This window comes from Heloderma suspectum, chromosome 2, assembly GCF_057233095.1.
Source record: "Heloderma suspectum isolate Gila_16-S chromosome 2, 16-S_ref, whole genome shotgun sequence".
Classification (NCBI taxonomy): domain Eukaryota; kingdom Metazoa; phylum Chordata; class Lepidosauria; order Squamata; family Helodermatidae; genus Heloderma; species Heloderma suspectum.
This window is the reverse complement of record NC_139459.1, coordinates 368,376,104-368,400,605: the sequence shown is the minus strand read 5'-3', so window position 1 is coordinate 368,400,605 and position 24,502 is coordinate 368,376,104. Positions and strand designations below refer to the sequence as shown.

Genomic DNA, 24,502 nt, shown 5'->3' with positions numbered 1-24,502 from the left:
CTGACTCTGGATTTTAATTGTTCTTTAATCTTCTTTAATACTGCTATTTCAATTGTGTTTAATTTGTATATATTTTTAATTTTATAAGCTACCTTGAACATCAGTTTTGATGAAAAGGTGTGGTATAAATATTTTAAGTAAAACAACAATACATGATTTGGGTGCCAAGCATGTTAACAGGTTATAACCTGGCCCAGGGTTCCCTAACCTGGTGCCCTTCAGATAGTTTGGACTCCAACTCAAAGAATGCTTGACCATTAGCCATGCTGGCTGGGGCTGCTGGGAATTGAAGTAAAAAACATCTGGAGGGCACTAGGTTGGGGAAGGCTGGCCTAGCCTCCCCTTGTGCCAAAGACAGAGGCAAACTTTTCTGTGACCTTCATAGAATCATAGAATAGTAGGGTTGGAAGGGGCCTACAAGGCCATCAATTCCAACCCCCTGCTCAGTGCAGGAATCCAAGTCAGAGCATCTCTGACAGATGGCTGTCCAGCCTCGTCTTGAATGCCTCCAGTGTGGGAGAACCCACCACCTCCCTAGGTAATTGGTTCTGTTGTCGTATTGCTCTAACAGTCAGGAAGTTTTTCCAGATGTTCAGCCGGAATCTGGCTTCCTGTAACTTCAGCCCATTATTCCATGTCCTGCACTCTGGGATGATCGAGAAGAGATCCTGGCCTTCCTCTCTTGGACAACCTTTCAAGTACTTGAAGAGCGCTATCATCTCTCCCCTCAGTCTTCTCTTCTCAAGGCTAAACATGCCCAGTTCTTTCAGTCTCTCTTCATAGGGCTTTGTTTCCAGTCCCCTAATCATCTTTCTTGCCCTCCTCTGAGCCCTCTCCAGTTTGTCTGCATCCTTCTTAAAGTGTGGTGCCCAGAACTGGACACAGTACTCCAGGTGAGGCCTAACCAGTGCTGAGTAGAGGGGAACTAGTACTTCCTGGGATTAGGAAGCTATGCTTCTATTAATGCAGCCCAAAAGAGCATTGGCCTTTTTTGCAGCCACATTACATTGTTGGCTCATATTCAGCTTGTGATCGACAACAGTTCCAAGATCCTTCTCGCTTGTAGTCTTGTTGAGCCACGTATCCCCCATCTTGTAACTGTGCATTTGGTTTCTTTTTCCTAGGTGCAGAACTTGGCCTTTATCCCTATTAAATGTCATTCTGTTGTTTTCTGCTCAGTGCTCTGCCCAGCTGCCCAGATTCAGTCATAATCTTCATAAGCATTGATGCACAATGCATTCTGTGTGGACCTACCCTTGAAGAGTAGATGTTTCAGTGTATTGAGTATAATATTACGCTTGGACCAGGAAGGCCTGAGGTCCAATACCCTCACTACAAAGAAATCATGTCAGACTTTGAAGCTTTGGGAAGGAAACTCAAGAACTTTGGGGCCCAGATAGTTTTCTCATCCATCCTTCCAGTAGTTAGAAGAGGGATAGAAAGGGAAAGAAAAATATTCCGGGTGAATGACTGGCTACGAAGGTGGTGCCGATGAGACAGATTTGGATTCTGGGACCACGGGCTATATACTTCCTGGAAGATGGGCTGTTGGCAAGGGACGGGTTGCACCTCACAAAGGCTGGGAAGAATGTGTTTGGCCACAGCATGAAGAACTTCATCAGGAGGGCTTTAAACTGAATGCTACGGGGAAGGGAGATGTAAAGTTGGGGGTAACAATGGACGAAGGTTCATGCACCACAATGGAGAGAACAGCTCTATTAGCGCCCAATAATAGTCTTCACAAATATGTAGGAAGAAAGCCAGACCATGAAGTACATGGTCTTCGATGTCTATATACTAATGCCCAGCGTATGGGAAACAAAAAAAACAACCTTGAACTCTTAATACAGGAGGGAAATTATAACTTGATAGGTATAAACTGAGACTTGGTGGGATGACTCTCATGACTAGAATACAGCAACTGAAGGATATAACTTGTTCAAAAAGAACAGGAGGAACAGAAAGGGAGGTGGGGTTGCACTATATGTTAAAAATACTTAGCTCTGCACAGAAATACAGGAGGATGAGCTTGGTAGCCCCATCGAGAGCATCTGGGTTAAAATAAATGGAGCAAAGAATAAGAGGAACCTGGTGGTCGGAGTCTACTACCGGCCACCCAATCAAGGAGAAGATGAGGATGAAACTTTTGAAAAGCAAATAGCCAGTGTTTCAAGGAAGCATGATGTAGTAGTAATGGGGGACTTCAATTTCCCCGATATTTGTTGGGAGACAAATTCTGCAAAACATGGCCCCTCCAGGAAATTCCTGACTTGTGTGGCGGATAACTTCCTCCTACAGAAAGTAGAGGAAGGAACTAGAGGATCGGCTATCCTCGACTTGATCCAGCAAAGCATTCTACAAAGTGCCTCATGATATCCTGATGAGCAAACTAGCTCAAAGTGGGCTAGATGAAACAACTATCAGGTGGATCCACAGTTGGCTACAGAATCAGACTCAAAGAATGCTTATCAATGGGATCTTCTTAAACTGGAGAGAGGTAATGAGTGGGGTACCGCAGGGCTCAGTCCTGGGCCCAGTGCTCTTCAACATTTTTATTAATGACTCAGAGGAGGAGGTGCAGGGAATGCTGATCAAATTTGTAGATGACACAAAATTGGGCGGGACAGCTAATACTTTGGAAGACAGAAACAGAATTCAAAGTGATCTGGATAGACTGGAGCGCTGGGCAGAAAACAACAGAATGAAATTTAATAGGGATAAATGCCAAGTTCTGCACCTAGGAAAAAGAAAGCAAATGCACAGTTACAAGATGGGGGATACGTGGCTCAACAGGACTACAAGCGAGAAGGATCTTGGAATTGTTGTCGATCACAAGCTGAATATGAGGCAACAATGTGATGTGGCTGCAAAAAAGGCAAATGCTATTTTGGGCTGCATTAACAGAAGCAACCCCTTCATGGATCACTGCCCTGTTGTGGCGAAGGGGCTTGCGTAACTCAGTGAAGCCGTAAGCTATGCCATGCAGGACCACCCAAGATGGACAGGTCATGGCGGAGAGTTCTGACAAAATGTGGTCCACTGGAGAAGGAAATGGCAACCCACTCCAGTATTCTTGCCAAGAAAACCCCATGGAACGTATCACAAGGCTAAAAGATATGACGCCGGAAGATGGGCCCTTCAGGTCGGAAGGTGTCCAATATACTACTGGGGAAGAGCAGAGGGTATTTCCAAGTAGCGCCAGAAAGAGTGAAGTGGCTGGGCCAAAGCCGAAAGGACACTCAGCTGTGGATGTGTCTGGTGGTGAAAAGAAAGTCCGATGCTGTAAAGAACAATATTGTTTAGGAATCTGGAATGTACGATCAATGAATCAAGGTAAGCTGGAGGTGGTCAAACATGAGATAGCAAGATTGAACATCGACATCTTGGGAATCAGCGAACTAAAATGGACAAGCATGGGCGAATTTAATTCAGGTGACCATTATATCTACTACTGTGGGCAAGAATCCCTTAGAAGAAATGGAGTAGCACTCATGGTCAACAAAAGGGTGGGAAAAGCAGTACTGGGGTACAATCTCAAAAACGATAGATCTCAGTACGAATCCAAGGCAAACCATTCAACATCACAGTAATTCAAGTCTATGCCCCAACCACTGAGGCCGAAGAAGCTGAGGCTGATCGGTTCTATGAAGACCTACAACACCTTCTAGAACTAACACCAAAACAAGATGTCCTCTTCATCATAGGGGACTGGAATGCTAAAGTAGGAAGTCAAGAAATCACCGGGATAACAGGCAAGCATGGCCTTGGTGTACAAAATGAAGCAGGTCAAAGGCTAAGAGTGTTTTGCCAAGAGAACACGCTGATCATAGCAAACACGCTTTTCCAACAGCACAAGAGGCGACTCTACACATGGACATCACCAGATGGTCAATATCGAAATCAGATTGATTATGTCTTTGCAGCCAAAGATGGAGAAGCTCTATACAGTCAGTAAAAACAAGACCTGGAGCTGACTGTGGCTCAGATCATGAGCTGCTCTTGCAAAATTTCGGCTTAAATTGAAGAACGTAGGGAAAACCACTAAACCATTCAGGTATGACCTAAATCATATCCCTTATGAATATACAGTGGAGGTGAGGAATAGATTTCAGGGATTAGACCTGATAGACAGAGTGCCTGAGGAACTATGGACGGAGGTCCGTAACATTGTTCAGGAGGCAGCAACTCAATCCATCCCAAAGAAAAAGAAATGCAAGAAAGCAAAGTGCCTGTCTGAGGAGGCTTTACAAGTAGCTGAGGAAAGAAGGGAAGCGAAAAGCAAGGAAGAAAGGGGAAGATATATCCAACTGAATGCAGAGTTCCAGAGAATAGCAAGGAGAGACAAGAAGGCCTTCTTAAATGGACAGTGCAAAGAAATCGAGGAAAACAATAGAATGGGAAAGACTAGAGATCTTTTCAAGAAAATCGGAGAAATCAAGGGAACGTTTTGTGCAAAGACGGGCATGATAAAGGACAAAGAAGGCAGGGACCAAACAGGAGCAAATAAGATTAAGAAGAGGTGGAAAGAATACACAGTAGAACTATACAGGAAAGATCTGAATGTCCCTGATAGCCATGATAGTGTGGTCACTGAACTTGAGCCGGACATCCTAGAGAGTGAAGTCAAGTGGGCCTTAGGAAGCATTACTAACAACAAAGCTAGCAGAGATGACAGTATTCCAGCTGAGCTATTTGAAATCCTAAAAGATGATGCTGTTAAAGTGCTGCACTCAATATGCCAACACATTTGGAACACTCAACAGTGGCCACAAGACTGGAAAAGGTCAGTTTACATTCCAATTCCAAAGAAGGGCAATGCCAAAGAGTGTTCAAACTACCGTACAATTGCGCTCAAAATCCTACAAGCTAGGCTTCAGCAGTATGCGAACCGAGAACTACCAGAAGTACAAGCTGGGTTTCGAAGAGGCAGAGGAACTAGAGATCAAATCGCCAACATTCGCTGCATCATGGAGAAAGCAAGAGAATTCCAGAAAAACGTCTATTTCTGCTTCATTGACTACGCTAAAGCCTTTGATTGTGTGGATCACAACAAACTCTGGCAAATTCTTAAAGAGATGGGAGTACCAGACCACCTTACCTGTCTCCTGAGAAACCTGTACGAGGGTCAAGAAGCAACAGTAAGAACCAGACATGGAACAACCGATTGGTTCAAAATTGGGAAAGGAGTACGACAAGGCTGCATATTGTTACCCTGCTTATTTAACTTATATGCAGAGTACATCATGAGAAACACCAGGTTGGATGAATCACAGGTCGGAATTAAGATTGCCGGGAGAATTATCAACAGATATTCTCAGATATGCAGACAATACCACCCTAATGGCAGAAAGCGAAGAGGATCTCAAGAGCCTCTTGTTGAGGGTGAAAGTGGAGAGTGCAAAAGCTGGTTTGAAACTCAACATTAAAAAAACTAAGATCTTGGCATCTGGTCCCATCACTTCCTGGTATATAGAGGGGGAAGAAATGGCAGCAGTGACAGATTTTATTTTCTTGGGCTCCCAGATCACCGCAGACGGTGACTGTAGCCATGAAATTAAAAGACGCTTGCTCCTTGGGAGGAAAGCTATGGCAAACCTAGACAGCATAGTAAGAAGCAGAGACATCACCTTGCTGACAAAGGTCTGTATAATCAAAGCTATGGTTTTCCTAGTAGTAATGTATGGCTGTGAGAGCTGGACTATAAGGAAGGCTGAGCGCCGAAGAATCGATGCTTTCGAACTATGGTGCTGGAGAAGACTCTTACGAGTCCCCTGGACTGCAAGGAGGTCAAATCAGTCAATCCTAAAGGAAATCAACCCTGACTGCTCATTGGAAGGACAGATACTGAAACTGAAGCTCCAATATTTTGGCCACCTAATGCAAAGAGAAAACTCCCTGGAAAAGACCCTGATGCTGGGAAAGATTGAAGGCAAAAGGAGAAGGGTACGGCAGAGGATGAGATGGCTAGATAGCATCACCGATGCAATGAATATGAACTTGAGCACACTCCGGGAGACAGCGGAGGACAGGATGGCCTGACATGCTATGGTCCATGGGGTCACGAAGAGTCGGACACGACTTAACGACTGAACAACAACAACAACAATAGAAGCATAGCTTCCAAATCCCGGGAAGTATTAGTTCCCCTCTTGTCAGCACTGGCTGGCCTCATCTGGAATACTGTGTCCAGTTCTGGGCACCAAACTTTAAAAAGGATGCAGACAAGCTGGAGAGGGTTCAGAGGAGGGCAACAAGGATGATCAGTGTGGTGTAGTGGCTAGAGTGCTGGACTGAGAGTCGGGAGATCCGAGTTCTAGTCCCCACTCGGCCATGGAAGCTCACTGGGTGACTTTGGGCCAGTCACACACTCTCAGCCCAACCCACCTCACAGGGTTGTTGTTGTGAGGATAAAATGGATGAGGAGGATTAGGGGGATTATGTACGCTGCTTTGAGTTCCTTGGTGGAAAAAAGGCGGGATATAAATGTAATAAATAAATAAAATAATAAATAAATCAGGGGACTGGAAACAAAGCGCTATGAAGACAGACTGAAAGAACTGGGCATGTTTAGCCTTGAGAAGAGAAGACTGAGGGGAGATATGATAGCACTCTTCAAGAACTTGAAAGGTTGTCACAGAGAGGAAGGCCAGGACCTCTTCTCCATCATCCCGGAATGCAGGACACGGAATAGTGGGCTCAAGTTACAGGAAGCCAGATTCTGGCTGAACATCAGGAAAAACATTCTGACTGTTAGAGCAATACGACAATGGAAACAATGACCTAGGGAGGTGGTGGGCTCTCCCACACTGGAGGCATTCAAGATGAGGCTGGACAGCCCTCTGTCTGGGATGCTCTGACTTGAATTCCTGCATTGAGCAGGGGGTTGGACTCAATGGCCTTGTAAGCCCCTTCCAACTCTACTATTCTACGATCCTGTGACTTAACTATGAAGCTCGCCCTGAACCAGTCACCTTCCCTCAGCCTAACCTGCTTTACAGGATTGTTGTGAGGATAAAATATATGGATGGGAGGGACCATAGACACTGCCCTGAGCTCCTTGGATAAAAATACAACCAATCTATAGAGTAACACATTGAACACCCATCAGTTTTGGGAAGATCCAAGTCTCAGTATTATGATATTCAACAGAGACCATTCAATTTCAGTTACTTAAATGTCACAGTAGGACTGTAAGAAATAGAATGCCTACCTCTAGAGTTGGTGAGCTGATAGTTTCCCTGCTTGACTTCCCAGTACATGGTGGTTTCAGCAGGATTCACTGTAGTCCATTCAACCTTGTCCAAAGACAGGGCCACAGAGTTCAAATTTACAGGCCCCTGGAAAGGAAAGCATTTGTCACACAGACCTTGTTGCTCCGGAAGACATTTTAGAGGCATAACACACATATTTGCTGCGTGTCTCCCCTTTACATCACATCCAGACCTGCTGAGAACAGCCTCAAGATCAGGGGTTGGCAACTTGTGGCCCTCCAGATGTTTTGGCCTACAACTCCATCATTCCTCACCATTGGCCATGCTGGCTAGGGCTGATGGGAGTTGTAGGCCAAAGCATCTGGAGGGCCACAAGCTGCCCATCCCTGCGAGTCTAGATTATTTTACCCATAGCCCAGCTTTGAGCCATAAGGGTGCACAGAGAAGCACACGTTCCGTGCAGGAAGAAAAGGCCTTGAGAGTCCCATCAGGGGCAGACCTAGTTCCCACAGAGGTGGTTACCTTGTGTCTGGGCTGTACCATGTCAGACTGCAGGTGGGGGGAGGGGCTCGCAGGATGGAATGCCTTTCCATATATAACTCCCTGCATGTAGAAAACTAGCACATCAGGGAGAAGGCTGGGCAAGCCTTCTCCCTGATCTGCCCTGATGTGCTAGTTTTCTATGTGCAGGATTGTTTTAATACATGAAGGAACATTCATTCATGTGACCTTGAACCAATCTCTCTCTCTCCCCCTCATGTGTGTGTGTGCGCACGCGCCGCACACACACGCACGGTAGATCAGACAAATCTTTCCTATTTTCTTCATCTAACCTGTCTTGCCCAATTAGGAAATTCTGCAATCAAATGCCTCCAAGAGAATTCTGGAATTCAAAATGAGATTCCAATGGCCTCCTGACCTGTTGCATCTGAGGTGAAGCAGCAATGCCAGGCCAATAGAGATTAATCATTGGCACCCTTTACTGATAAGAAAGGGATCTAGAGAAAGAAGGGCCTCTGCACCGTAAATCAGCATTGCAAAAAGGGTACTCTAAAACAATTAGCTTCATAACAAAGCCAGGCAGGCCATAAATAAATTAACCAGAAAGCTCATCCCAATTCGTAAAATGCAATGGATGTGAAAACAAAACAAGCTCAGAAGACAGGATGCAATCAAGGAAACATTTTGTGTCACAAACACATCTGTAACATGTCAAGGCAGGCTAAAATGTTTGTATAAGAAGTTTTTATGGTCATTTATCTTGATAAGATGCGTTAAAATGTAATAATCTTATTTAGACAAAGATTTAGGGTAGAAGTGCATCCCTAGAATTGTTAGATAAGTAACATAAACAAGTAGGAAAAATAGTTTTAACATGTTTTATAGCATCCAAAAAGCATATAAAAGAGACTCTGTACACAGGACAGCAGGAGCTGCCCTCTTGGATCAGCTCCCCTGATGCATTTGCCTGTAGAATAAGCCTGATGAGCTTGATATTGGTTCTCACTGAGAACTAGCAATTCTATTTGACTCTGCTTAGAAGCCTTGTTTAGAATGATGCTGGGTTTTTCATGTGTTTGAATGTATGCATACATAAGCTTTTGCATTTCATACTGTTATGCTGATACTTTTGTAGTTAAAGACGAAAAGACAAATCTTGTCTGAGAGAGTGTTTCTTAGAAATAAGAATTCTGTATCACCCATATTGAGAGTAAAGTATTAAGCCTGTGCTATGATGGTATCTGGTTTGGTGAGGGTTTTAAATATGTGTGGTTAATCAGGTAGCCCAGGGCAGCCTGCATACTGGTAATGTATTTTGAAAGAACCTCTGAACCAGAGCATATACCACACACATGCAAATCTACCTCACAGGACAATTTTGAGGGGGAGAAAAAAGAAATACAATGGGACAAAATATAATATAACATGGGACAAAATATGCCACACACATGCAAACCTACCTCACAGGATAATTTTGAGGGGGGGGGAAAGAAATATAATGGGGCAAAATACAATATAATATGGGACAAAATATAATATGGGACAAAAATATAATACATAGAGGGAGACAGCATATGGGGGCCATAGGATAATTTGGATTCCTGGATCCGAGGTCGGTAACAGTGCCCTGACCTCAGACCCAGGAGTACGAGCTCCCTGCACCCTCACCCTCCCCGGCATCACGGAGGGAACCGTGCCGGTTACCTCTCCGAAGTCCCAAAGGCAACCTTGGAGAGAAGGGAAACAGGGATGGGACCAGGGTGACGCTGTATGAAGAAACCTCGGGCCTCCCCAGTGTCTTTCCCTCTCCCCCCCTCTGTAGATGGCTGAAAAAGCCCATTTAGCTAAACTGCAGAGCAGAAGGCGAGGTGGAGATTGCCTCCATTGTGCCTCCCGCTCTGCAATGGCTATCCATAAGCCTCTGAGTTCAGAGGCTTACAAGTATCAAGGGCAGCTCTGATAGGACTGAACCCTAAATACGGCAAATTTTCTCACCAGAACTTCATGTCTCTCAGTCAAGCCAGCATCAGCCATTTCCTGCCCCTCAGAGAGAAAAAGTGCCAAACTGGAGTGAGCTGTTATTCCATCTGCTGCTGTGAGGGGGACAGAAGGAGGAGAAGTGATTTTTAGAAATTGGGAAGGGGAAGTACAATTTAGCCATCAACTCACCACAATTCTATCCCACAAGTAAAGCCATAACTCCAATATCTATACATATATTTATAGCATATAAATCACTCCCCCACCATAGTTCTTCTTGCTTGCAATCATCTAACACAAGTTTTTACAATGTGGATCCCCATAGAGACAATACGCCATTCATTGGCTCCTTTGCTCACTTACTGAGACCCACAGATTAATGCAGCCAGTGCTGGCTTCAGATTTTGGGAGGCCCTTGGGCAAAGTGTCCTTAAAATTAAATGTAAAACAGTGGAGTTCAAAGCTTTATTTCAGAAACCACGAAAAGCCATGCAGAATTAGTGTTTTCATTGCCTGCCTAAACGCCATCAGGGATGGGGCTAGTCTTGCTGGGATTTCAGAACTGGGGTGCTGCCACAAAAAAGACCCTGTCTCACATTTGAACAAAGTTGTTTTCACTCTTGGGGGCAATCAACGGCCACTAGTCACGATGGCTATATATGTTACCTCCAGAATCAGAGGCAAGTATGCCTCGGAATACCAGTTGCTTAGAAACTTGAGTAGTATCGCACTCACATCCTGCTGGTGGGCTTCCCAAGGGGCATCTAGTTGGCCACTGTGGGAATCAGGATGGTGGACTAGATAAGCCTTTGGTTTGATCCAGCAGGGCTTCTTCTTTTGATGTTCCCATGATAGGGATCTCACATGGAACGGGATCCACATGTAGAACTCATTGTACCATTGGTGCTACAGTGGATAGTGGAACTACACTGCAACTACAGTGGCAGTGGAATGAAGAGCAAGGCCTCCCTAGGGCCACCCCCCCTTGACCAATCTGGGAACTGGACAGTTTTACTTCTTTACTAGAGAAGGGATCTTGTTTTGCACAGGTTGGAGCAGCCCTTGGTTTGAGAGCTTTTCTACACGAGGCCGTTAATCTGGAGCATCTACTTTCAAAATTGAGATCGGAGCTCTACACAAAGAGCTTTTCCTTTCTTGCTTTTTTGCTACATAACCTGTAGAGGGCACTGTGCTATAGCAGAATAGTGCAATTACACAAGTAGGAAAATACATTTTCTTTTGCTTTCACAAATAATGAGATTTTCTAAAGGAGGCACTTATTGTGTGCTTGTCATTCCCTACTCACAGTTGTTTACAGATACTTTAGACGATATCATGACCCTCCAGTTTTGCATCTGTTTTTAAACAACACTTTCAGTGAGTTTTTTTAGAGCAGGGAAAATGTGGTATTATTTGTGAAAACAGAAAAAATGCTTTTCCCACTTGTGTAAATGCACTATTCTGCTATACCACAGTGCCATATAGAGGTTATTTAGTGGAAAAGCAGGAAAGGAAACACTCTTCATGAAGTGCTCAGAACACAGTTCTGCTACAAAACTGGAAGTAGATACAGTAGATATATAGCATCATATAGAAAACCTCAATACTCCATTTCCCCCACTCTAAAAGAAACCTGGGGAAGTGCTCTTAAAGAACAGAAGTGAAAATGGAGGGTCATGATGTCGTAACCCATAAATAACCGTGAGTACGGTATGATGAGCACACAATAAATGCCTCATATAGGAAAGCTCTGATACAGTGAAGCCTTCAAACAAACCTACACAGCTGTCAGGGTTGGACACATTGTGCCTGCCCCTTCTGAGTGAAGCCACGCTTGCTGGCATCCCTAGGCACAGCCCCTGCCATGATGCACTGCTATAGCCCCCCTGAGGGGCCTGTTCACTCTGTTCTCCTGACGGGGTGCTGCCCCACAGTAGGGGAGAGCGAGAAGCCATTTTAAAAAATTATTTATATTATATTTATATCCTGCCTTTTTTCCTCTTGCAAGGAACCTGAGGGAGGTGACATGCTCCTCCTCTTTTGCATTTTATCCTCACAATAACTCTGTGAGGTGGGTTAGGCTGAGAGCCAGTGACTGGCCCAAAATCACCCAGTGAGCTTCATGGCCGAGTGGGGACTAGAACCTGGAGCACCTGAGTCCCAGTGCAACATTCTAACCACTACACCACAGTGGCTCTCCACATAACTCTGTCTCTCGGACTATTAAACTCGCAGGGGTTCAAACTTTATCAGATGCAAAGGTATGTACTACTTAGGGAAGTCTGCCCCTAGTCACCCCCCACATGGACACATTAAAATCAATTAAAATTAAACAAAATAACTCTGAGGTGCACACCCCTAAGAGCCCCTTAGTGTGCATGCCAAGTTTCAGGTGCCTAGGTTTCACGGCCTTGGCACTACGGCACTGAGACACACATCCTCTCTTATGATAGGTTACATTTATACCCTGCCTTTCCTCCAAGGAGTTGAAGGCAGCATACATGGCTCCCCCCCCCCTTTTTTCCTCACAACAACCCTGTGAAGTAGGTCAGGCTGAGAGATTACGGCATGAGATCAGCCAATGAACGTCATGGCAGAGTGGGCTGTTTGCTATGATGTCTGAACTTTGGGTCATTGAAGGAGAAACAACCCAGAGTTTTAACCCATGGTTTGTTGTTGGGTTAAAACTCTGGGTTCTTTTCTCTTCAACAACCCAGAGTTCTGCGTTCAGATGTAATAGCAAATAACCGAAGAACGGGGTGTTCCTGGGTTGTCTAGCCAAGTGGAAGTGGACGAGTGATCAGGAGCCAGCATGCTTGTTCACTGACACACAGTCACGACTACCCATGGTTTAAACAACCCATGGGTAGTCACGATGTGCGAACTGGTGACTGACTTTCAACCTAACTTCTCTATAACTTCCCTCATGTATCTGATGAACCCAGATGTTTTGTTGCCCACAAAAGCTTATGCCATAATAAATGTGTTGGTGTTTAAGGTGCCACGAGACTCTTAGTTGAATGCAGGTGCAGATGAATGCAGCGACCTCTCTGGAAATTCCCTCATAAGATTGTTGTGAGGAGAAACGGAAGAGGGGAGGGAACACCACATATCCTGCCCTGAAGTCCTTAGAAGAAAAAGGGACTTGTGGGGTGAGGGGAGGAGAGCGAGGGATTTAATAATAAAAGCTGACCTACCTTACAGGAGTGTTGTAAGGATTACTAAAATAATATCTGTGAAACACTTTTAATGCTCTAATACTCCATTACAATGTTACTATTAATAATAACTTAATTGATCCTTACTGATTGGAATGAGACCCTCATTGTCCTTCTGTTCAGCCTTTATATCATTCTGTCTCCAAGTGGTGTCCAGCGGGGCCTCCTCAACTTTCACAGCCACCTCCTGAAATGGTACCTGAAACAGCCATTAACACCCCAGTCAGGCCAGGGGGAGCGAGCTTGAAGCATTCAGTGTTAACGCAGAAGGACTGGTCTAGTGGCCCTGCAGCCCTATGAAGCCTAGATAACTGTATCCACTTTCTAATTTTATTTATACCCTGCCTTTCCGCCAAAAAGAAAAGGCACTCAAGAAGGTGGCTAATCATAAAATCCAGATTAAAAAGAAAATCTTAATTAAAACATAGCATAAAAACAAATACATTAAAATACAATTAAAAACACAACAATGAAAGAAATAGCACCAACCAATTAAACAGCCCTTCAGCAACAGACCAGCTTACATGCCAGAGGCCTATCTGGGCTTGATATACTTTAGAGTAGCCATGAGGGAACCTGTGACACTGCAGGTGTTGTTGCACTAGGACTCTCAGCATCCCTGACCACTGGCCATGCTGGCTGAGGTTGATGGGAGCTGGAGTCCAACCACATCTGGAACGCCGCCAGTTGTCCCCTCCTGCTTTCGACCAGGGACCAAGAAGGGCCCTTTAAACATCACTCCATTCTGGTGGATCCATCCACCACCCTGTGCCCCCCAATGCAGCACTAGGTTGTATCCAAAGTTAATCCTACTTAAAAGTAGACCCATTGAAATGCATGGAACATAAGTTGGTCATTGGGTCTACTCTAAGTAGGACAAACACTAGATACAGCCCATTGATTCTTAAAATCCCATCCCATGAGAGACAGTGTAGTGGTGTGGTTAAAGCATTGGACTGGGCCTGCAGAGATCCAGGTTCTAGTCCCCACTCGGCCATGAAGCTCAGCGGGTGATTTTGGGCCAGTCACTAACTCTCAGCCTAACCTACCTCACAGAGTTGTTGTGAGGATAACACGGAGAGGTGGAGGACCATGTGAGCTGCCTGGGGTTCCTTGCACGAGGAAAACAGGCAGCTAGAAATGTTGTAGTAGTAGTAGTAGTAAATAATAATAATAATAATAATAATAATAATAATATAAATAATAGCTGACAGACCTGTGTGTATATGTGTGTGTGAAGAGTTAACCCATTCCCTGCCTGCCATTTGGGTTTGGGGCATGCATTTTAGTGGGGGCGGGGTCGCTGGAGCGGATAAAAGGCAAGAGGTGAAAAGGTTAACTGCCGCCCCTGTCTTGTGCAACCTTTGTATTTCCAGCTCCCTCCTGCTTGAATTGGCTGTCAGACAAACAAAAGGCCATCAAGCTATCTTTGAAAGCATTTAGGAAATTTCTCACCACTAGGGCTTTCAGTCACAGTTATGGTCTTATCTATTCAGCTGCCCTTAAAACGGATTTTTATTATGTAGATTGCTTCCTGTATTTTATTTGGTGCGATTACACCACCCTGCTTTTCAGGAGGAGGAAGGGCAATTTGAAAACATTTCGAGAGACAAATAGATGAAGAAATAAAGCATGGATTTATCCTTGCTTTCCTAATAATAGTCTTTGCCCCCATTTCTTCCCCAAACTAATTTTTCTTGAGTCACCCCTGCCTGCTCTTGGCCAGGTTCAGATGCAACATTCCGGATCCAATAAACTATGGAAACAAGCAATGAGTTCAAACTCTTATTCCTGGCCCTGGGCTAAGAATCCCCTGGTAGGTGCTACTGCTGACACTTTCCCAGGGCCCTTCATTCTCTCTCTCTCTCTGAAAATCTCTCTGGTCCAGTGCTTTGAGCAGGCTGGCCTGTGAGCGAGTAGCGGCATCTATTTATTTTGATTGATGTATAGACCACTTTCCTGTGTATAAAAAAAGACACCTTGAAGTGGTTTACAACATCAACGTTTAGAATACAAAATGTCCACAGTTAAAACATGGAACATCAGAATACAAAAGTCTCCCTTAAAAAATGTTTACAATGAACAAATAAAAACCATCCTAGTTAAAACACTGAAAATCAGAGAGCTAACCATCGACAAAATGGGCAGCACAGCACTGGGATTGAGCTGCGATATTAGTTTCCCACAATGCCCCTGATGTAGTATAATTCGGGGGGATTGTTGGAAACTTTAATGGTGGCTGGATTAAGCCACCTGGTGCTGCTTGTAGCACTCCTCGGTGCCCGAAACCATTAAGCAAGCCTGAGGGAGGTCTGCCAGATATGGAAGGGGCCCACCAGAGCTCATGTTGTTCAGGCTCTCCTCAGAGCTGGAGCCAGCGTGGTTTCCCCCGCTCCCCTTCCTTCATGTGTACTGTAGAGATGTCCTGGCTTCATGGGCACTCGCTTAGAATAGTAGGGTTGGAAGGGGCCTACAAGGCTTTGCTTATAGGGGCATTTGCTCCCCCTTGATTCCAGTCATGACATCATTCTGAGGGCAGCAACATCAGCTGCAGTGCTGCACCAGCTCCATCTATCCCCACTTTCAGTTTCCAGCCACATGGGCAAGGCTCAGGACAGGACAGGAGGTCATTCCTGTCTTATTAAACACGTATTAAACACAGGGGGGGGGGTGCCCTCGAATTTAACTTATGCCGCAGGAGCACCGGCCTCATGTAAAGCAAAGCAATAGCTGCAGGCAGCAGCATAACCAGGCTCCCCCACACCAAAGTAGCTCCATTCTGAGATTCGCGCCTGTGCACACCTGCCCCGCAGCTACCTCTAGTCTTCAGTTCTTTGCAACATGGGCAGGTGAGGCCCAGCCAGCTGAGGTCAGCAAATTAAACCTGGGGTGGAGATTCTATGGAGCTCAGTTGAGAGTGGCTGCAATGCAAAGGTTTGGACCTAGAAGGGGCAGTGAGGCCAGCTTTCTGGTATCGGGTGGGAGCACCTGCTTTGGAAAGCAACCCTCTCTGACTGTGACTATGGAAATCACTGACTTCCCCTCCCGTTCCACTTGGCACAGGCCCCTGGCTGAGTTAACTTTAATTTGAAGTGAACCAATGAGTGGTTTTCTAGCCCACAGGTGAGGTGAGGTGGAGGGAGAACACAGGAACTTCGCCCATCTGGGAAGGGGGGGGGGTTGCTTGAAAGAACAATCCCTGCTAGTGCCAGAATCACAAGGGAAAATTCACTCCCTATGCATACTGGCTTCTTGTGGCTTAACCCCCCCCCCCACATGCATAGGATTGGGCTGTTAAAGGTGGTATGTGAAAGCAGCATAAAACCCTATGCTTTCACTCCCAAAGGCTGGGAAATTGTTGAAAAAGAACATAAGGGAAAGAGATAGATAACTAACAGTCACATTATGAGGCTAGCCATTCCACATTTAATCCATGCTATTCTCCAGATTCCCAGCTTTCATTTCTTTTAAAAAGCAAGTCTCTACCTCTTGCAGAATTTGAGATAGGAGGCAAAATGTGCAGCCAGTATTCTGCTTATTCATTTTGTGAGAAACTAGTCAGCTCCCACCTTTTATTATTTATTTATTTATTACATTTATATCCCGCCTTTTTTCCTCTTTCAGGCGCCCGAGGTGGTGTACATAATCTTCCTCCTATCTATTTTATCCTCACAACAACAACCCTGTGAGGTAGGTTGGGCTGAGAGGCAGTGACTGGCCCAAAGTCACCCAGTGAGCTTCCATGGCCGAATGGGGACTAGAACCCCAATCTCTTGACTCCCAGTCCAACACTCTAGCCACTACACCACACTGGCTCTCTTTTAGTGTTTTTAGCTAATGAATGAAGTCACAGCAATGGTTAACACACTGTCCAGATGTGTTCATCCTTCTGGGTTTGGGGGCCTTCCCTGTTAGGAAGTAATCGCAGCCTCATAAAAAAAACAATTTAGAAATCCAGGAGTTTCCTGTAGCTGGGTTTGGACAGTAGTATGTCTACAAAAAACAAAAGGGAGCAGAAAAGACAGGCGTTCATGATCTTTCCAGTTCTCGTTAATATTTTTTTCTGAGTTTATAAGCATTTAAAAATGACAATGTATGGAGATAAAGTTCATCATTATTATACCCATATAGCAGGAGGCAGGGCTGTGGCTGAGAAAGTGTGGGTTACACAAGCCCTGCAAAGTAGCCAAGTGTTAATATTCCTATGTTTAGGAGGGTGTGTGTGTTTAAGTAGCATATAACAACTCTGCAGTGTAGTCCAGTGTTAGTGTTTTAGGGAAATGTAGATGGGGCTGTGAAATTTATTGTAGCAGCAGTGCAATTTATTAAGGGCTAGAATGGGTTGTTGCTTTAAGGGCGCAATCCTATGCATGTTTAGACAGAGAAAAGACCTACAACTCTGGGAGTTCTAGGCCTTTTCTCTGTCTAAACATGCATAGGATTGTGTCTTAAGAGAACCTGACATTTTTAGCTCTTGCAGGAGGCCCACGTGGAACCTCTCTAATCTCTCTCTTAGTGTGGCCTTGGAGCTGAGGCAGTGTGCCATGTAGCTCCATGGTGTTTTGTCATGTGTTGTAGAAATAAACCTCCTGTGAACGCACCTGACTCTATTGTGCGTTGCCTGTACAGCAGGGCCTAGCAGTGGACTGCAAGCTGAGCAGTTCACCCCACCCTAATATTAACTGTGCCCTTAAACCAAGGGTGAAGGGGGGCATAGAAAGAAGTGCGGGTTTCAGCTGTGGGTGGGAAGACATTGTCTGGACACCAGGTCTATCCACTGAGAAACAACAGAGGAGTAGACCTGGTATACAACTGTCCCAGAGGCTCTAGCCTGGTGCCCAGCCCGTCTTGCTGCTCAGTCACCACATCTGCCAGAAATTGAGGACCTGTTTTCTGATGCTAGCAGGGCTTTCTAAGAATGAGCAGCCATGCAGGAAATCTACCATTCAAAGAAAATTACGAAATTCCAAAAGAACATAGCTGCAGTTCAAAATTCAAGCAATGCAGAAGTTGTATTGTTCGCTGATGGGAAAAGTGGCTGATAACAGTGTGAACAGTAAAGTGGGTCGTCCAGGCTCCTCTAGGTCCTTGAAACCTGATCAAGCAGACTCTTCTCCTACAGCTAAAGACTCTCTGCACAGAGGCCACTGCCTCTCTCTAGAGCTGCCTCCCCCCCCCCCCGCCCCTGTACCCTTCAGACATTTCGGACTTCAGCCCCAATCACCATGGCCAATGGCATGGGATGCTGAGGTTGCAGTCCAAAACATCTGGGGAGCACCAGGTTGAGGAAGACTGTTCTAGAGAGAGTTCACCAACGTTTCCAAGATGAAGGAAATCATTCTAGGACGAGTCATGTGAAGTTGTCCATGTTATGATAAGAGCAGTAATGCCATAAAATGGCATTGGAGGGGTGTCTCTTCCTAGGTGGGGTGTGTGTCTGTGTTATGCCTCACTCCAAATAAAGTTTTGTTGGAGTTCATGATGCTTCTTGAATAGAACACTCTTCTGCATTAGTGCTGTTCATTTCCCAGGACCTTCTACTACTCTGTGTAGGCTTCTCAATGTCATGGAATGTGATGTTAAGCAACAAAGAGCACACACATGGAAAGTGCACAGGTCTGTTGTGGCAGCGTGTGCTATGTGCATAAATTACAGCCCCAAACTGTTTTGCAACTTTGCCCCCACCCACTGGAAAAATTCCAGCGGATGCCCAAGAGTAGGGCTGGTTGAGCTCCTCACTCACTCCTGTTCCAACAAAGTATACTTTTTTGGACTGGGAACGATACATCGAAACTAGGCCTGTGTCTCTCTTGTGCAGCACCTCCCACACTGCTGGCCTTAGCTCAGTGTTAAATATTTGCTATTTCTGATAACCCAAGCTAGCAGCTCTGCTGATTTGTTGGCTCACGTTTGATCAATTACCTGATACGGGCACTGAAAATTAAGGATGAAAATACTCACCTGCCATTTCCCTGTCTCAGCCTCTTGATGGCTCATCAGGAAATCCTCTGTCAGGGCCACTGTCTGGATGCCATCCTCTGGGCTGCATTCCTGTACCCTGACTTGGATTTCCGGTGGCAGGATGGTCAAGATCTGCTCCAGGATCAGCTGCTCCAGGATCTGCTCCTTGGTGTGTCTCTCCGGCTTCAACCATTGATGACAAAGCTCTTGGAGCTGGCTGTAAACCTTTCGTGGATCCTCAAGTTCCTGGAAGGGGAACTGCCTGAACTGCTGGCGCTGCACCTCTGTTTTGATAGCTTCCCATCGCAAGATGGTGGCCTTCACTTTCCCATAATCCTCTCTATCTCCAGCTCCTAGGCCGCTAACGGCCTGTTTGGCTTCTCCACTCAGAGCAGGAAGGAGCCGGGCCGCCCACTCCTCTCTAGGCCACCGGAAGGCTTCGGCTACTTGCTCGAAGGAGGCCAGAAAGGCCTTGGTATCGCCCAATGGCTCTGCTGGCTGTGGTTTTCCCCATCCCACATGAAGGGAATCCAACACCTTCAGGAACTCCTGCCATTGGGTTACCCAGCTTTGGTGTGGCCCCTCCAATGGTTCCAATTTGGCCTCTTGCCTAGTTGTCGATGATCCTGGGTGCTCCGTCACGGGTCCAAGGCAAATCCCCAAGGGGCCTTTTCCTGCCCCCTGTTCTAGCTCAGAGGCAGCAAGGTTTTGCTTCTCCATGATCACTCCTGGCTACACTCCCTGCTCTAAAATATGGACCTTACGATGGTCCTGATGGGAACTTGGCCCTCTCTGAAACCTTTGCCCTCAAAGTCCTTTTTCTCCCAAGAAACAAAGGGGGGGTCCTGGCGATGCCACCGTTGCCTTCTCAGCTGGCTGTTAGACCAAGTTCAGGAGACTGACCCTGCCACAGGGCCGCTGTAGCTGACAACAGGGCTAAAAAAATTCAGGCCTCCTACAGCTCATCCAGGAGTATCCCCTAGGGATATTCCTGGTTTGCAAGTTTGGGAAGGGTGATCTTTTACCTCAGAGGAAAAGAATGCAATGTGAAAAGCCCAAAATGGGGTGGGGGTTGCAGACTTTGAATGGGCCACTCAAACAGCCCTTCACAAAAGAAATCCTAAGGAAATAGAGGATATAAACTCTAACCATCCTTTGCAAACATAAAAGGATCTCCCTATTTCTCCAATTAGCAGGAATACTATTCCCCCCCCCAACCCTATGCAAATCAGCTTTGCTCCTACAACCTTTTAGCAAGATTCCATAACAATAGATGGTTACTGAAAGGGCAGGGAGCCCTTTCTGAGGAAGCTCCTTTTATTCTCCTTTGCAGTTCACGCTGAGGTGTAAGTGGTGCCCTGGGAGAGACATGTACAGTTTAATCCCATACATGGCTACTCAGAGGTAGACCTGGACTCTGCTAACTGGGGAAGCCATTGTGGCGGGAGTGCCTAGAAGGGTGATTTACTAGGTTAGACTGGTACGCCAGCTGCTGCCCTATCTGGAGAGGACGGACTTTGCCTGTTATCCAAGCGCTGTACAAGGGGGAAACTTTGAAGACAGTTCAGAAACTGCAGCTGGTGCAGAATGCGGCCACCCGAGTGTTGGTAGGGGTGAGGTGATTTGATCATATACCGCCTATACTGCACCAGCTGCACTGGTTATGGTGTATTTCCAAGCCCAATTTAAAGTGATAGTCTTGACCTTTAAGGCCTTAAATGGTTTGGGACCAAATTATTTGAAGGACCGCCTTCACCCATATCAGCCTGCCAGCACCTTAAGATCAGCAAGAGAGGCACTTTTTGTTTGTCCACCTGTGAGAGCAGTTAGGTGGATGACCACATGTGAGGGGGCCTTTTCTGCAGTGGCTCCCACACTTCAGGAATAAGTTGCCGGCGGGGGTCCGCCATGCTCCATCACTGCAGGCTTTTAAGAAGGTCTAGAAAACGTGCTATTTTACTCTGGCCTTCTCTGGATATGATTGCTGTTTGTTGCTATTTTTATTGCTAGGTTTGTTGCTGGTTTCTTTTGCTGTTTTATTGTGTTCTTGCTGTTTTATTTTGTTTTTATTGCTTTCAATATTGTATTGGTTTTATGTGTTTATTGTTGTACACCGCCTTGGGAGAGTTTCTGCCCTGAAAGATGGGCAAGAAATAGTTTAGATAAATAAAAGTAAGCACCATTGACTTTAATGGGATTTACTCCCCAGAAAGAATGCATAGGATAACTGCCTCAATTTATTTACCATGGGTGTAGTGTGAGTGGCTATAGTCCTGGGCAGTGTTTCCCCACATACCCCTATTGACTAGGGACTGTTTTCTGGTGCCTGTCCTGAATGACAACATTCATTGTGGCACCCTAAAGACTAATAATTTAGTTTGGCATAAGCTTTCATTTATTGGAATCCACTTCATCAGGCGCATGAAGTGATATGCTGAGTTACAGGTATATTAGACGTGATGGTGGGGATTTTAAAAAGTGAAGTCAGTGCGAATTAAAATGCAGAAAGTACAGACAGCGATAATTACCTTATTAGGGGTGCAATCCTATGCATGTTTAGACAGAAAAAAAGACCTACAACTCCCAGCATTCCTCCGCCAGCATGGCTGCCTGGGGAATGCTGGGAGCTATAGGTCTTTTTTTTCTGTCTAAACATGCATAGGATTCCACCCTAACAGAGTTAATTTTATTTTATCCCTCACAAAATTTTTACTATATCCCTCACAACCTGTGAGGTAGGTTATTTATTTGTTACATTTATATCTTGTCTTTTCTTCCTAGAAGCCCAAGACAGTGTACATAGGCCTCCTCCTTTCCATTTTATCCTCACAACAACCCTGTGAGGTAGGTTAGGCTGAGAGACAGTGACTGGCCCTAAGTCACCCACTGAGCTTTATGGCCAAGCGGGGACTAGAACCTGGATCTCCTGAGTTCCAACACTCTTGTAGAATTTTGGCAGCTTCCACTTTCATCACTTCTACACAACAAGGAAAGATACAAGATGAGCCCTGCCGTTTCAGGGTCTCAAGCAGTTAAACTTCTAAATGAATGGGTGGGTGGAAGCATCTTTTCTCGACTGCCACTTGCGCATGAACATTAATGTGCTGTGACTTGAAGCCTGACATTTCCCACATCACCACAACCCTGAAGGATATTTTGACTGTTGATAACAGATGGTGGTGAAATTCCATTTTATCAATATATCTTTAACTCAAAGAACCATTGTTCCCTTGGCTTACAAGTCAACAGAGGAAAAAAGAGTATAACCTTCAGCAATGTAACTCTTGATGAGAAGAGGGATATTACAAGTTTGTCCTTATTTTCATATATTAAATCATAGAAACAAAGAGTTGGAAGGGATCTTGGAGATCATCTAGTCCACCCCCTGCTCAATGCAGGCTCTGCAGTGTACGATGCAGCTGCAGCATCCTTGACAGATGGCTGTCCAGCCTCTGCTTAAACACCTCCAGCAAAGAAGACCCCCCCCCCCAGGCTGCCTGCTCCACTGCCCAATGCTGTGTACTGCTAGGACTTTTCTCCTAATGTTTAGCTGAAATCTCCTTCCCTGTGATTCCCACCCATTGGTTCTCGTCCTGCTCTCTGGAGGAGCAATAGAGAACAAGTCTGCTACATCTTCTGCATGACAGCCTTTCAGATATTTAAAGACTGCTCTCATGTCGCCCCTTAATCATCTTTTCTCCAGGCTAAACATACCATAAGAATATAAGAAGAGCCCTGCTGGATCAGACGAAGGTCCATCTAGTCCAGCATTCTGGTCACACAGTGGCTGCCCATGGGAAACCCACAGTGCAACACCACCCTTCCACCCATGTTCCCCAGGAACTGCTGTATATATTTTATTTATCTATTACATATTTATACTGCCCAAGAGCCAAAGCTCTCTGGGTGGATCACAACAACAAGCATTCTGCCTCTGGTATTGGAGGTAGCAAATACCATCATGCATAGTAGCCATTGATAGTCTCCATCCTTTGTCCAGTCCCCTTTTACAGCCGTCCAAATTGGTGGTTGTAGCCACATATTGTGGTCGTGAATTACATAGCTTAACTCTGCGCTGCTGTGTGAAGAAGGACTTCTTTTTATCTGTCCTGAACCCCTCACCAATCAGCTTCATGGTGTAACCCCTTTGGGTTCAAGTATTATGAGAGAGGGAGAAAAATGTCCCCCTGCCCACATTCTCCACACTATGCATAATTTTGTACCCAACTCTTTCAACCATTCCTCATAGGACTTATTTTCCAGAAACTCCCCCCACCGCGTCCTGGTCACCCTCCATCGGACTCGGTCCAACACTGACACAGTTCGTCAAGGTTGGAGGGTGCTGGGACCCTGTATTTCAAGATCCATGTTAAACTTTGTTGTTGTTGTTGTCTTCAGACACTTAAGAGTTAACGTGACCAAGAGCTTGCTCCTAGAGAGGCAAAGAAATCTGAGAAAGGGGGAATTGAATCAGTGTAGCTCCTGCCCCTTCCTGCTGGGGGGGGGGGGACAAACTGGCTTTTGCATTCCTGCAGGGAGAGAGGTGAGTTGGGAAGGAGCCTTTAGACAAAGGGAAAATGGAGTCCAGAGGAAGGAAGAGAAAGAAACTGGAGGAAAGAGATGGCTGGAGGGGAACACCGTATGCAAAGGGGGGGGGGAGAGAATGCATATAAATAATTCAAGGTCCTTCTGTACAGATTAGTTAAAACCAAGGAAACCAGAAGTCCATGCTTCATATCCAGTGTTGCCAACTGACCAAGAAAAAAAAATAGCACCAACCTATGCTTAGTGCGCTTTTTTCCTAATTAGCATTGACCCTTTTGAAAAGAAGTTTTGCTCTGCAGTAATCAGCAGGTGAAGCTTTTCACGGCATGGGAGTGAGATGTGTTCTTCTGCTAATGGCTGCGGATCAGACAGCTGGTAAAAGGACAGCTGCACAGGCTGGTTCTAAAGTTGCCAACCCTATCCAAGTTCTGTGAACTGGCAACAGTCTAGGGTTGCCAGCTTTTCAAGTAGCCCTTGATGCAGTGCCTTGTAACGTCACTCGATCTGCCGGATCTGACAAAGAAAGCTTTTTCATCACACAGCGGTCTCCTGCATTTCTTAATTCCTGTGTGAAGCAAGCTGCTGTTAAAGGTGGAGGTACAGAGGCTGGTTAAAAGTTGGCAATCCTATGTAACTAGCTTACATTTAGTTCGGCCAACTACTGTTTAAAATGCTGGATGGAGGCTTTTGAGCTGCACAGAGTTACACCCAGTGAACCAGCTGGTAGTATACAGGGGCTTATGAAAAATGACAGGTGGTGTTTTAAAAAGGCATCCTTCTTCCCAGAGGGCTTTCCTGGCAAGAATTTGGCAAGCTAAGAGAACTGAAAGGAGGAGCTGCTTGGTTCTTGTTCTTTGGGTCAGTGGCTAGAGCAGCGTTCCCCATCCCAGTGATGTTGGACTACAGCTCACATCATCCCTGACCAGCCTTGAGCCCCAGCACCTGAGCCTCAGCAAAGTCTAAAAAGCCTTTCCCCCAAATTTCTGCCATGTTGGACACAGCAAAATATATTCTGCAGCTGCTTCAAGGTGCTTCGATCTAGTGTTGCTTCATATCTTTCACTCCTGGGATTAAAATCCGATACCA

The 24,502-nt window shown here is 45.6% G+C and overlaps 2 protein-coding genes across 3 annotated transcripts in view; one reads left to right on the top strand and one right to left on the bottom strand.

Moving 5' to 3' along the window:
• Positions 1-24,502, bottom strand: part of LOC146355957 (uncharacterized) — a 75,393-nt gene that overhangs the window by 5,212 nt on the left and 45,679 nt on the right. The window lies entirely within an intron of this gene.
• LOC146355958 (uncharacterized) overlaps positions 1-24,502 on the top strand; it is a 38,589-nt gene that overhangs the window by 4,579 nt on the left and 9,508 nt on the right. The window contains exon 1 of one of the 2 annotated variants that reach the window (XM_084830923.1): positions 23,375-23,414. The exons of the other annotated variant lie outside the window; for it this stretch is intronic. The gene's annotated coding sequence lies outside the window, so the exon portion shown is untranslated. Of the gene's footprint in view, positions 1-23,374; positions 23,415-24,502 lie in introns of those variants that run through there. 2 annotated transcript variants of the gene reach the window in all.